Below are 13,432 nucleotides of genomic sequence, written 5' to 3'. Positions count from 1 at the left end.
ATGCAGTTCTATCTCATGCTGGGGTTTCCTGTGGGCTGTGCTGTGGTATAGCAGAGGGAATGCAGTGGTGTCTCAGTGCTGGGGGTTTATGGTGGCTGTGCTGTGGTATAGCAGAGGGAATGTGGTGCTATCTCAGTGCTGGGGTTTCCCGTGGGCTGTGCTGTGGTATAGCAGAGGAGATGCAGTGATATCTCAGTGCTGGGTATCACTGGGGGCTGTGCTGTGGTATAGCAGAGGGGATGCAGTGATATCTCAGTGCTGGATATCACTGGAGGCTGTGCAGTGATCTAGCAGACGGGATGCAGTTCTATCTCTGTGCTGGGGTTTCTGGGCGCTGTGAGCTAGCAAAGGGGATGCAGTGGTGTCTCAGTGCTGGGGGTTTATGGGGGCTGTGCTATGGTATAGCAGAGGGGATGCAATGGTGTCTCAGTGCTGGGGGTTTATAGGGGCTTTGCTGAGAGCAGAGGGAATGCAGTGGTGTCTCAGTGCTGGGGGTTTATGGGGGCTGTGCTGAGAGCAGAGGGGATGCAGTGGTGTCTCAGTGCTGGGGATTTATGGGGGCTGTGCTGTGGTGTAGCAGAAGGGATGCAGTGCTATTTCAGTGCTCGGGTTTCCTGTGGGCTGTGCTGTGGTATAGCAGAGGGGATGCAGTGGTATCTCATTGCTGGGGTTTCTGGGGGCTGTGATATAGCAGAGGGGACAGAGTCATACCCCCCTCATTACTGGGAGTTGCTTGACATTTGTGTCATCTTCATAAACTTTTTCCAGGCACTTGGCCAATCCTCACCCTTTTAGAGCAGTGTAAGCTAGATGTGATCATACTTCCCTACTAACATCCAACTTTGGCATTAGTGCGTGTCCACTCCCCTGGCCTTCCTCTTTATTCTGGGTGTGCCTGACTTTGTCTTGGAGAATGACCCTTGCTGATGAACAGCATATGGCCTGGGAGGTCGTAGAAGAGAGAGACGATAAATTATCCCCTAATTGACTAGAATGGATGGAATTGACCTTTAGAGAACTAAGCTATGAATCTTCGGATGGCGGAGCGGGCACCTGGCAGATTTATCACTGTCAGATTTTAAAGGCCCAAACTTTGCAGCCAAAATAAATTCCTGATACTAAATTAATAGACTCATGATCAGGAGGAACTCCAAGGAAAGACTTGTTTTGTGGATGCGGGTGTTTTGAGCACACGTGCTTGTGCATAGAGGTCACGGCAAGCTCACAGGGATGTGTGTTTGTGCATGTAATAGATGTCCAATCAGATTGCTACCAAGCAGGATGTTATAGAAACACATGGAAATGAAGCACTGGCAGGATGGACACAGGGTAATGAAACAGGAGTAGTGAGAGGCACAAGTAGAAACAGATCAGGGATGGACCAATGGACACACAGAAAAGGTGCAGGAAATTGGACAGACAGGAGTAGACCAGACTCCAAGACTATTAAAGGTACAGGGTCTGATTCTAATCTCGCTTACAGCTGGATAACTCCATTGGCTTCAGGGGAGTTACTGCTGGTTACACTGGCAGTGAGATCAGAAGCAGGCACTTGATTATTTTTCCCCAAGTGATTTAAATCCCCCTTTGAGATCTGTCAGTTTCACCCCAGCACTGAATGCAGAACTGAAAAGTCAGATAGTGGAAAAAAAATCAGAGTTGAACCTTCTCTCACTCGCTGGCTATCCCCAGGGTAGGGCTCATGGGGTTAACCTGAGCTTTGGGGAGCTGCTGCAATACTGGGTAGCACCCCACCAGGTACAAAGAAGAGAGACCATCTGAAAATGAATCTGAGCTCCCCAGGTAAAGGGAGAAGGTCTACGCGTGCACACACCTATACCACCCCACCCACATGGGCACGCACTCATATGCTGCACCCATCGTGAACAGACCACTTCATTGCCTCTTTTGCTGGTTACCACTCTGTCCATTCAGGGCCAGCTTCTGTCACTCCTCCGTACCCCAATTAAAATCAGTGGGATGGTTCATGGACTAAGGGATAGCTCAGAGTCAGTAAGCATAGCTGAACGGGGCCCTCTAATGACGCACAGAAAGGTAGGAGGTGTGGCTGGAAACCTGGAGTATTGTGGTGTTTTGATTATAGAGTCATAGAAGTACAGGACTGGAAGGGGCATCAAGAGGTCATCTAGTCTATTCTGCAGTTCTACAGATGGGCCTGAACCAAACCCACGGCCCCTCCTTCCAGACATTTAACAAACCACCTGTGTGGTAGATGGGGTTAAAAAGCCCTGATGGGGTGAATCTTCCCCAGAAGCCTCCACCACCCCCAGCTGCTCTGGCCTGGCTGAGGTGATGGAGAGGGCAGGCAGAGTAGTCCAACAGGCTCTTTATTTAGTGTCTCCTTGCTTCCTTGTCTCATGCAGAATCAGCCTGTAGCTGTCCCATTCCCCAGTCCCCATCCCCTCCTACTTACATTCCACATAGGTCTTGCCTCTCATTATTCTGATCGCTGCCTTTTCCTCTTCTCTCCTCCAGAAGCCAGATCTGTGTGCTCTCTGGTGGGATGGCAGAAAGTGAGAAGGGGAGCCAGCTTTCAGAGAAACACAGTGCAGGAAGTCGGGGCAGGAGAGAGAGAGGACTGTGAATGCCTCACCAATCCACAGCAATCTGCTCTGTTGTCCCCCCAATTCTTATTCTGCCAACATGTGCAGAAGCCTGTGTTTACCTTAGCGTTGTTTTCAGTTGCTGAGAGGGGGCAGCCTACATTAATTAGCAGCCATCAGTGATAATTACTGAGTCCCTTAAGCAAAGGAATGCAAATAAATCAGAAGTGTGCTTGCAGCTTGGAATTCCCAGTGCGCACCCAGCCACATGCATGCCTTCCCCATGGAGCTGATTTTCAAAGGCTCCCTCCCTGCCTATCTATATCGAATCCCTCTCTGTGTTATCTAATCTATCCAGTCTCATCCGTTTGATCTAATCTAATTGTATTTATCCCATTGTAGCTATCTATTTTAGCTAAAGCCCATCTAATCTATTTGATCAGTCTAGCCGCTCAGTCAGAAAATGGAACCACAACAGTGACTCTCTGGTCCAGGGGGTAACTAGCTTTCTGCTGGAAACTCAATTCTGACACAGACACGCACTCCCCTAACTTCCTCAGAACAAATCCATTTGGCATGAAATTTCTCATTTGGCGTTTCTTATCCCAGGAGAATTTTCCTGCAGAGTACGAGGTGAACTGACCAGGATGGGTCTTTGAAAAATCAGAGGGGTTTTCTATCTTTGAAAAATCTGCTGCCTTTTTTGTTTTGTTTAGGAACAACAAGCTATCTCAAAAACGTCTCAACCTAAAACCCTTTGATTAGTTTTATTCCTTTGGTCTTGATGAGAGCTAATGACTTTGGGGAAGGTTTGTTAGTTTGTTGCAAAGTGGGCTGGTTGGAGAAAGGCAGAAAGAAGGAAAGGGTAGAGATTCTTTTCTGGTACTTAGGATAGGTCTACACAGCAAAAGCTGTGCATGGGCTACCCTGTTTGCACTAGTTTGAATCCAGCTGGCCTGGGTAAGACAACACAATGTGGGCTTCTGCGTGTCGTACAAGCGTGGTACGGATTCTGGGTACGTACTTGCCTTGCTAGTCTGCTCTGATGCCTGCATTACATTGTCTTCACTGCTGATTTTCCATTGACCTACACCTGGTGCAAGCATTTCTGCCAGTGTAAACTGAATGCAAAGTGAGTGGAACAGGCCGCTGACTCAGACTGGTAAGAATAGACACCCATGTTGCACAGGTGGAAGTGACTGCACAAGGTAGAGGCAACAGAGAATGTGACCCACTTCTCTTTGGCATTTGCTTCATTCTTTGAGAGGCAGAGATGCTATGGGGGTGGACACTGTTGTAAAAACCTACATATAGCAGTGATAACTCTTCTCATCCTCTTCAGCTGCTTAAAGCCATCACTCAAGATGGGCTGAATTAAATTGCCAGATCCAAACACCACCAAAAGCTGAGGGACCCCAGATCTAGGTCAGCTCCTTGCAGCTGACACTTCTCTAATCATAGAATCATAGAAGATTAGGGTTGGAAGAGACCTCAGGAGACCTCAAGAGACCTCTAAATAATGGGTTAAGTCCCACTTATGGTCAAAGTCTCTGTGAGCCTGTGTCCATTGCTCCTGTCCACAGTCAATGTGCTTTATTGGTTAACTCCCCACACTTATCCAGTGCTGGAGCTGGTTGCTGTCATGCTTTCCCCCATGACTGACCTTCCTCCAAGACCTGGCTCATTCTCAGAGGCTTTTTTAGGGGAGCTGCAGGGGAGAACTTACCTACTTTTATTTCTCTGAAATCCCTCGCAACTTCCCTGTCCTGGCAGCAGACTTTTCATTCCCCAGGGATTCCCTCTGGGCTGGAAAAAGTGCCTCATGGAGTCTAATGTCACTCCTAGATGGGCATCTCTATGGACACAAGAGCTCAGTTTGGGCAGAGTTAAGGCTTCATGTTGGTTGCTCAGGATGAGGGTGGAGATGCCTGGGCTGTGGGTGGCAGGAGGAGAGGTCGATGTGGGGTGGAAGAGGAAATAATGAGTGGAATGTGAAATGACATAACAGCTGATTACCAGGCTTTGCATGGCTTATGATGTGGAGTCTGTAGCAAAATTAACTCAAATATAGTAAAGTTCTTTCTGGGGTGATTATCTATCTATCTATCTATCTATCTATCTACTCTGACACAATGTCTTTTCATCTCTCTGTGCTTCCCATCTTTCCTTCCAAGCACTATAGGGTTTGGACTGTAAATTTAATTAGCGAAAGGCTCAGTGGTTTTGTGCATTTGAAGAGGGCAGGCGATGCTTTCACGCTGGCATCTCACACACTCGCTTGTCCTTTCAGGGGCAGCTTGTACTGATCAGGACTAGAATAATAAAAAAACAAAATCCTCTAATCATGAAGGTTTCAGTCACCCTCCTTAGGGCCCGACTGGGTTGTGTATTCCTGAAGGCAGCTGACATTTCCAGATGCGGAGGGGGTGGGGGTAGGAGGAGGCGATAAAAGTAAATTTCCATGCAGAGTCAACAAACAAATAAATTGTTCTGGGATGGGGGTAAAAGAGGAGAGCGAGAGAAGGTCACAATCAGTTTGGCAGTTGATGAACCCCACACAAGGGCTAGCTGTCATGTATTCATTTCAAGGGAATTCATACTCCATGGCTGCCTTTCACTGTGCTGGTCACAAAGCATGGGCACCATTTAATTAAGGTGTTACAGCTTGGTAAGAGCTGGAGCTACTGACACAACCATGGTTTAAATGGTCTGGCGTTGAATCCATTGGGTTTTTTTTTAGCTGGTGGACTAGGATTGTGTTAGAAGGAGGATGGTTCTGTCCCTCTTGCTCCCTGAGTTCCCTCTGCCCCACATTGGATCTGGCTCTGTCCCCTTACCCCCAGAACCCCTCTGCCCCACATTGGGTCTGGCTGTGCCCCTCTTGCCCCCAGAGTCCCCTCTGCCACGAGTTGTCTATGCCCTCTCATTCCCAGATTCCCTGCTGCCCCACATTGGGAAGGGCTGATTTTATTTCTAACCTTAGCACCCCCTCTTCACCCCACAGTGATGGTTCTTGAGGCCTGTTTGAATGGCTAGGGTCTGCAAAGCTGGGCCACAGATTTTGCCAGAACAGGCTCAGTCGTGGGATGGATGGATTTGGAAATATGAACACAAATCTCCCTGTGGATGTGGTGTTTCTTCCCTGTCAGTTCTTCCCAGGACTATTTTGGGCAGAGGCTCCCGGAAAGGACACACCAGCTAAGGACAGTGAACTCACCTCAGGAGATGCTCACCTCAGAGTCTGAAGCTGGTGTGAGTTTTGTGCCCATTTGGATCAGTTCACCAGGTCCAGCTGCCCCTAATTTCAACCCCATCTTCTCTCTGGTGCACAGGACAGCAGCTATCATGTGATGGGGCACCCACTGGGCTGGAGCATCACTGAAGGAAAAGGAGACCGGGCAGTTTATTTTAATGGAGAAGATGGCTGCACTCACACAGATATTTTGGTGATCATCCAGACTAATATCTCTGTTTTTAAGATGCCTTTCATCCCAAAGGAATTCAAACACTTTACCCCTTTCCCTGCCCTGGGGCAGGGAAATGCAGCCACTTCATAGAATATCAGGATTGGAAGGGACCTCAGAAGGTCATCTAGTCCAACCCCCAGCTCAGAACAAGGCCAATCTCCAAGCATTTTTTTGCCCCAGATCCCTAAATGGCCCCCTCAAAGATTGAACTCACAACCCTGGGTTTAGCAGCCAATGCTCAAACCACTGAGCTGTCCGTCCCCACTCTGGGGTGAAGCACAGAAGCCATTCAGCCTCAGCATTGCTGTATTGGAGTTATGGGGAGAGACAGACAATGGCTCCATCTGAAAGCATAGGGAGAATCTTAGGACATTACCCCTATTGGGATTTGGCCAGGTGGCTGGAATTAATACTCTTGTTATTGCAAAATGGTACCATGGGATCTTTAATGGGCATGAGTGGGCTGAACCTGGGCTAGGAGCATGAATGAGTAGGAGCTTGGTTTAATTTATGGGTTTTTTCTTGGGGGGCTGGGCCCACCTTTTCCTTTCCATATTACCATATTGAAGGAGGGTACTGGCTCGACCCTGGCTAGATGGGAGGAGGGTCTCATGTAGAGCATGCCTAGATAGGGGAGAGATCCTGGCTTGACCCTGGCTAGATAGGAGTATGGTCCTAGCTATATCCTGGCTAATCAGGAAGGGAGGTCCTGGCTAGATCTCAACAGGGTTCTCGGGGATCCGAATATGGAAAAGTTGAGAACAGCTAGTTTAATCTAATCTGAAAGATAGTGCCTCCTGCAGCACGGCAACCCCTAGCAATACGCTGGGGCATTGATTCAATGCTGGCTGAGATAAGTGCACCCTCTCCTGAGTGACCAACGCTGTAGCATCCCCTAGTGTGATGCTGGGGCAGACTGCTACCCTCTGCATTCTCCATCAGTAATAACTGGTGTGCAAATGCAAGCAGCAAAGCCAGGGAGAACTCAATGGGGTCTGAGTGATATTGGTTGGCGTGAGTGCATGAGCAGGGCTCTGGAAGTCTGGCTGCTGGCTGCTGCAGTTTGAATGGACACCACTCTCTTTTTCACTCCTTTCCACTCAGCTGTGCCCTAGGAGAAAGATTATTTGCAGGTGAGCTTTCTGGAGGAGGGACGAGTGTTGTGGAGTCCGTGCCTGGGGCCAGCCTGGCACTTCTCCTGTGATTTGCTGCAAACACAAGCTTGCTGTTCCTGGCCACTCTGGGCTTGGACTGGTGGTGGCTGGAAGCAGGGGAAGGAGAGTGTGCATTGCAGGGGGATGAGGACTGAGGCTGGGGTTCACCTGCTTATGCTGCTTGGTGCAGGAGGCAGCTATGCTAACCCCCCAAGGCCTGGAGATGGATGGGGAAAGGCAGGGGAGAGAAGGAGGGAAGAGCAAGCTCAGAATCTATCCCCAAGTCTTTCCCCTACCCTCCAAGGGCTTGGCCGGGAGGGAGAGGTCACCGGGCGGATGGCTCTGGTGTCAGTTACTCTCAAGGGCAGAATAGTTTGAAGCAGAGATAGGGAAAGATTATCAACCAAATACACCCCAGAAGCCCCTGAATGTGTATGAGAATTATGGCTTCTTTTGAGAACTCTCTGTCCCACACTGGGAGGGCCTGGCTCTGCCCTCTCACCCCACAGCCCTCTCACCCCCACACAGAGAGGGGCTGGCTCTACCTTCTCACCCCCACATGGGGAGGGAGTAGCTCTGCCCTCTCACTCCACTGACCCTCCTGACTCCCCCTCTGCCCCACACAGGGAGAGACTGGCTCTGTCCTTCTCATCTGTTCCAAAGCCAGAGATCCTTTTTTAAATTTATCAGCCCTTCCCTCCCACACATCCCTACCCCAGTATGGAGCACTGGTTCCTTCTTCACATCCACTCACAGCACTCCCTTTCTCGATCCCCCCTGCCAGCACCCCTACCCTACCTGTCCGAAGACCATTCCCCAGTAGGGTTGCCACTACTCCAGGATTGGCCTGGAATCTCCAGGAATTAAAGAGTATGTCATGTGATTAAATGTCCAGGAATACATCCAACCAAAATTGGCAACCCTATTTCCCAGTGCCAGGCATGCCCCAGTGGCACAGCACATGGAGCTCTGCAGGAAGTGCACTTTTGCCATTTTCTCAGGATTCTGTTCCCAGAGTGGGAGTCTTGCTTCACCCACCTGGTGGATCAGAACCATCCTCAGGGCTTCCCCCAACCCTTCATCTCACTGGGGAACAGCATGAACTGCTGAGATCCATCACTCCTGCTTTGGGGAGGGCCTGGCATGATGTCTCTGGCCCCTGCCCCTCATCATTCTCTCACTGTCAGCCCCTTTACCTTGAGGGATGCCTTCCTAGGCTCTGTGGTGGTGTGAGGTGGCAAGTGATCCATGAGGTTCTGAGCTGCCAGGCTGGTGAGCGTGCTGAAGCGTGAACCCCATGGAGAGGGATTTCTTAACTTTGTGAAGGAGGGTGGCATGGGGGAGTCAGAAAAGCATGGTGGGGTGGGGAGTTGGGGGATTGTGATGGGGTGAACTAGTCCCAGAGGCCCCCTGCTGGGGGGATTGTGGGGATGGACTAGTTCCAGGGTCCTGCTGCACCTGTCCCAGGAAAGGAGTAGTGGAGCAAAGTCCTCTAATGCAGCCTTGAGAGACCACGAAGGGCTAGCCAATCAGAGAGGCTGCAGGGAGCAGCCAGTCATGGCCCAGGAGGTCTACATAAAAACGAGCTGCAGCACCAGAGACAGGTCATTACTTGTTGGAGCTAGAGTAGTGGAGATAGTACTGCTGACAGACTAAAGGGATGTGCAGCACCATGGACAGCTCAGTGCTAATCTGGGTTGGGGGGGAGTGAGGAAGAACTCCTGACTGGCTGCTGGGCCTGAACATAAAGGGTCCTTGGGCTGGGACTTGGAGTTGGGTGGGGCCTGGGTTTCCCCCATAGGCCACTGGGGAAGTGGTCTACAGTTGGACAGTGATTAAACCCCCAGAAGGGGATCTGAACTACTTAGTGGCCCAGCTGGAGAGTTCAGATCTCACCTTTCCTTTGGGCTGCAAAGGCAGGCGGCAGCTTCAGAGGGACAGGGGTGCCTTGGGAATTGGCCTTGCACAGGAAGGTCCGCGTCACCCAGAAAGTCAGTCAACCTGGCTGGATGTAAGGACTTGAGCAGGAATTGTGTCCCCAGGCACTCTAAGGGCTTAGTGTAAGAGTGATCCAGTTGCCCAGCAATGGGATTGGTTGTGTGGGACATCAGCAGAAAGGTTGGAAACTTCAAACTCCCCAGCACTTCTGTTTAGTGCTCAAGGGAAATGCAGTGTCAGGCCTTGGGAGAGCTGAGCTGCCCTTTCAAACTGTGTAGCGTAGAAGGGAAATAGGCTACAGGAAGGGCTATGGCAAAATTGGGTCATCAGACCAGACAGGAGACCAGAGTCAGCAGTGTCAGTGCAGTCTGGGGTTTTTTGCACAGGATTCTCCTCCCACCCTCTTCAACTCTGCTCATTCCTTGCCTACCTGTATCTGTCTAGCCTTGGGGCTCTTGCCGTGTCCTAGCTGAGCATCGGTTTGTGTATCGCTGCCCTTTACTGGATGGGCAGTGGTACATCTGCCACTCTGTGTCCCTTGTTATGTACTGTAGTGCCCAGATGTGCCAACCAGAATTGGGTGCTGGGTGTGATGTGCTGTGAAGGATAAAGGGTTGGATTTAGGGAAAGGGCTGAGTGGCTCACAGGCGACTTGGTTAATTTACCTTATTCCTTTTGATTCTGACCCATGTTGCATTTTGAAAGAATAAACCAGCTCTGAGTACCTGTATCCTCCCTACACTCGCCCTGAAAGTGTTATGGCAGACCAGAGGGGCCTATTAGGAGGCAAGCTGGGGGGGAATTAAAACTGTGAGAGAAGTCTTAATTAGAAGCTCACCTGTGCAGGAGCAGGTGGGACCCGTATAAGCTGGGAAGCTGGCAACAGAAGAGGCTGCTGGGAAAGGCTGCAGTTACTCCCTGAGAAGGGTGTCTGGAGGCTGCAGAGCTGCAGGCTGCAGTTGCTCTGTGAGAGGATGGAGCAGTGAAGCTATCAGACCCAGAGAAGGAGTGGAGAGCTAGAAGGTTAGAAAAGGGCTCAGGAAAATGCAGCCAGGTAAGGAGCAGAACAGGCTTTGACTGCTGACTACAGGGTCCTTGAGCCAGAACCTGGAGCAGAGGGTGGGCCTGGGTTCCCCAACCAGGCCCTGGGGAAGTGGCATTGGCAGGGCAGTGAGTAAGAAGACTGCCTCAGCCTGTTTGTGAGCAGAGACTTTCCTACCTCTATGGAAGGGGACACCATGACCCTGACCTAGCTAGAGGGCTGAGTTGGGAGGAGGCCACAGCAGCTCCTGGAGTGACAGAGGGGCTGCAGACAGGGATGGCTTGCAACTGTGGAGAGTGGTGAGCTAATCCCCTTACCATAAGGAGGTGGCACCAGCCTAGCGGTGAGTGGCACACCCCATGACAGTACCTTTTATGGGTTTTATTGAAAAGAATAAGCTAGCGGATATTAAGATGAAACAAGCACGCCACTAAGTGCAAAACTACTATGAACATCACTAAGAGTATGTCTACACTATGAAATTAGGTCGAATTTATAGAAGTCAATTTTTTAGAAATCGATTTTATACAGTCGATTGTGTGTGTCCCCACTTAAGACCATTAACTCGGCAGAATGCGTCCACAGTATGGAGCCTAGCATCGACTTCTGGAGCATTGCACTGAGGGTAGCTATCCCACAGTTCCCACAGTCTCTGCCGCAGATTGTAATTCTGGGTTGAGCTCCCAATGCCTGATGGGGCAAAAACATTGTCGCGAGTGGTTCTGGGTAAATGTCATCAACCTGCCCACCCCCGTGAAAGCAACGGCAATAAATCATTTCTCGCCTTTTTTCCTGGGTTACCTGTGCAGATGACATACCACGGCAAGCATGGAGCCTGCTCAGTTCACCGTCACCATATATCTCCTGAGTGCTGCCAGATGTGATACTGCATTGCTACACAGCAGCAGCTCATCGTCTTTTGTAAGGAGACGGTGCATTACAACTGGTAGTCATCGTCGCTGTCTCCTGGGTGTTCTTTTAGCCGACCTCTGTGAGATCAGTTGAGGGCGCTTGGGCAGATATGTGTGCTCCTGGTTGGCCTTGGTGAGGTCAGCCGTGGGTGCCTGGACAAAATGGGAGAAGACAATGGCCAGCAATCATACTGCATCTTCTTCTGGCGAGCAGCCAGGAGACAACAATGGCTAGCAGTCGTACTGCACCATCTGCTGCCAGCCTAAGTTGTATAGAGAGATGGAGTGGATCAAAACAATAAAGAGACCAGATTTGTTTTGTATTCATTTGTATTCATTTGCTCCCCCTTCCCTCTGTGAACAGTGGGGGGAGGGATAGCTCAGTGGTTTGAGCATTGGCCTGCTAAACCCAGGGTTATGAGCTCAATCCCTGAGGAGGCCATTCTGTCTGACAACAGTGTAAGCCATGTCATCAGTTGCCCCTCCCTCTGTCAGAGCAAGAGCAGATAATCATTTTGTGCCTTCTTTCAGCACAGAAGCCATAGCATGGCAAGCATGGAGCCCACTCAGATCACCACCACAATTCTGAACACTGTAAACACCACGTGCATTATCCCGTAGTATTTGCAGAACCTGCAAAAACAAAACCAGGCAAGGAGGCGATGACAGCGCAGTGATGAGAGTGATGTGGACATGGACACAGACTTCTCTCAAAGCACAGGCCCCGGCAATGTGGATACCATGGTGTTAATGGGGCAGGTTCATGCCATGGAATGCCGATTCTGGCCCCAGGAAACAAGCACAGACTGGTGGGACCGCATAGTGTTGCATGTCTGGGACGATTCCCAGTGGCTGCGAAACTTTCACGTGTATAAGGGCATTTTCATGGAACTTTGTGACTTGCTTTCCCCTGCCCTGAAGCGCAAGAATACCAAGATGAGAGCAGCTCTCACAGTTCACAAGTGAGTGGTGATAGCTCTGTGGAAGGTTGCAATGCCAGACAGCTACCGGTCAGTCGGGAATCAATTTGGAGTGGGCTGCTGTGATCCAAGTAGCCAACGTAATCAAAGAGCTGCTGCTATCAAGGGTAGTGACTCTGGGAAATGTGCAGGTCATACTGGATGGCTTTGCTGCAATGGGGTTCCCTAACTGTGGTGGGGTGATAGATGAAACCCATATCCCTATCTTGGCACCTGAGCACCAACGCAGCAAGTACATAAACCGCAAGGGGTACTTTTCAATGGTGCTGCAAGCACTGGTGGATCACAAGGGACATTTCACCAACATCAATGTGGGATGGCCGGGAAAGGTACATGACACTCGCATTTTCAGGCACTCTGGTCTGTTTCAAAAGCTGCAGCAAGGTCCTTTCTTCCCAGACCAGAAAATAACCATTGGGGATGTTGAAATGCATATAGTTATCCTTGGGAACCCAGCCTACCCCATAATGCCATGGCTCATGAAGCCATACACAGGCAGCCTGGACAGTAGTCAGGAGCTGTTCAACTATAGGCTGAGCATGTGCAGAATGGTGGTAGAATGTGCATTTGGACATTTAAAAGCACGCTGGCACAGTTTACTGACTTGGATAGACCTCAGTGAAACCAATATTCCCACTGTTATTATCGCTTGCTGTGTGCTCCACAATATCTGTGAGAGTAAGGGGGAGATGTTTATGGCGGGGTGGGAGGTTGAGGCAAATCACCTGGTCACTGATTATGTGCAGCCAAACACCAGGGTGGTTAGCAGAGTACAGGAGGGCGCAGTGCGTATCAGAGAAGCTTTGAAAACCAGTTTAATGACTGGACAAGCTACTGTGTGAAAGTTCTGTTTGTTTCTCTTTGATGAATCCCCCGCCCCCTTGGTTCACTCTACTTCCCTGTAAGCTAACCACCCTCCCCTTCCCCCGTCAATCACCACTTGCAGAGGCAATAAAGTCATTGTTGCTTCACATTTAAGCATTCTTTATTAATTCATCACACAAATGGGGGATAACTGCCAAGGTAGCCCAGGAGGGGTGGGGGAGGAGGGAAGGACAAGGCCACACTTCACTTTAAAACTTATTGAATGCCAGATTTCTGTTGCTTGGGCAGTCCTCTGGGGTGGAGTGGTTGGGTGCCTGGAGGCCCCCCTACTGTGTTCTTGTGAGTCTGGGTGAGGAGGCAATGGAACTTGGGGAAGAGGGAAGTTGGTTACACAGGGGCTGTAGCAGCGGTCTCTGCTCAAGCTGCCTTTCCTGAACCTCAACTATACGCTGGAGCATATCAGTTTGCTCCTCCAGTAGCCTCAGCATTACCTCTTATCTTCTGTCACCAAACTGATGCCACCTATCATCTTCAGCCCATCACTTATTATC

This window comes from Gopherus evgoodei, chromosome 9 (assembly GCF_007399415.2).
Source record: "Gopherus evgoodei ecotype Sinaloan lineage chromosome 9, rGopEvg1_v1.p, whole genome shotgun sequence".
Lineage (NCBI taxonomy): Eukaryota > Metazoa > Chordata > Testudines > Testudinidae > Gopherus > Gopherus evgoodei.
Note: the sequence above shows the minus strand (reverse complement) of the source record.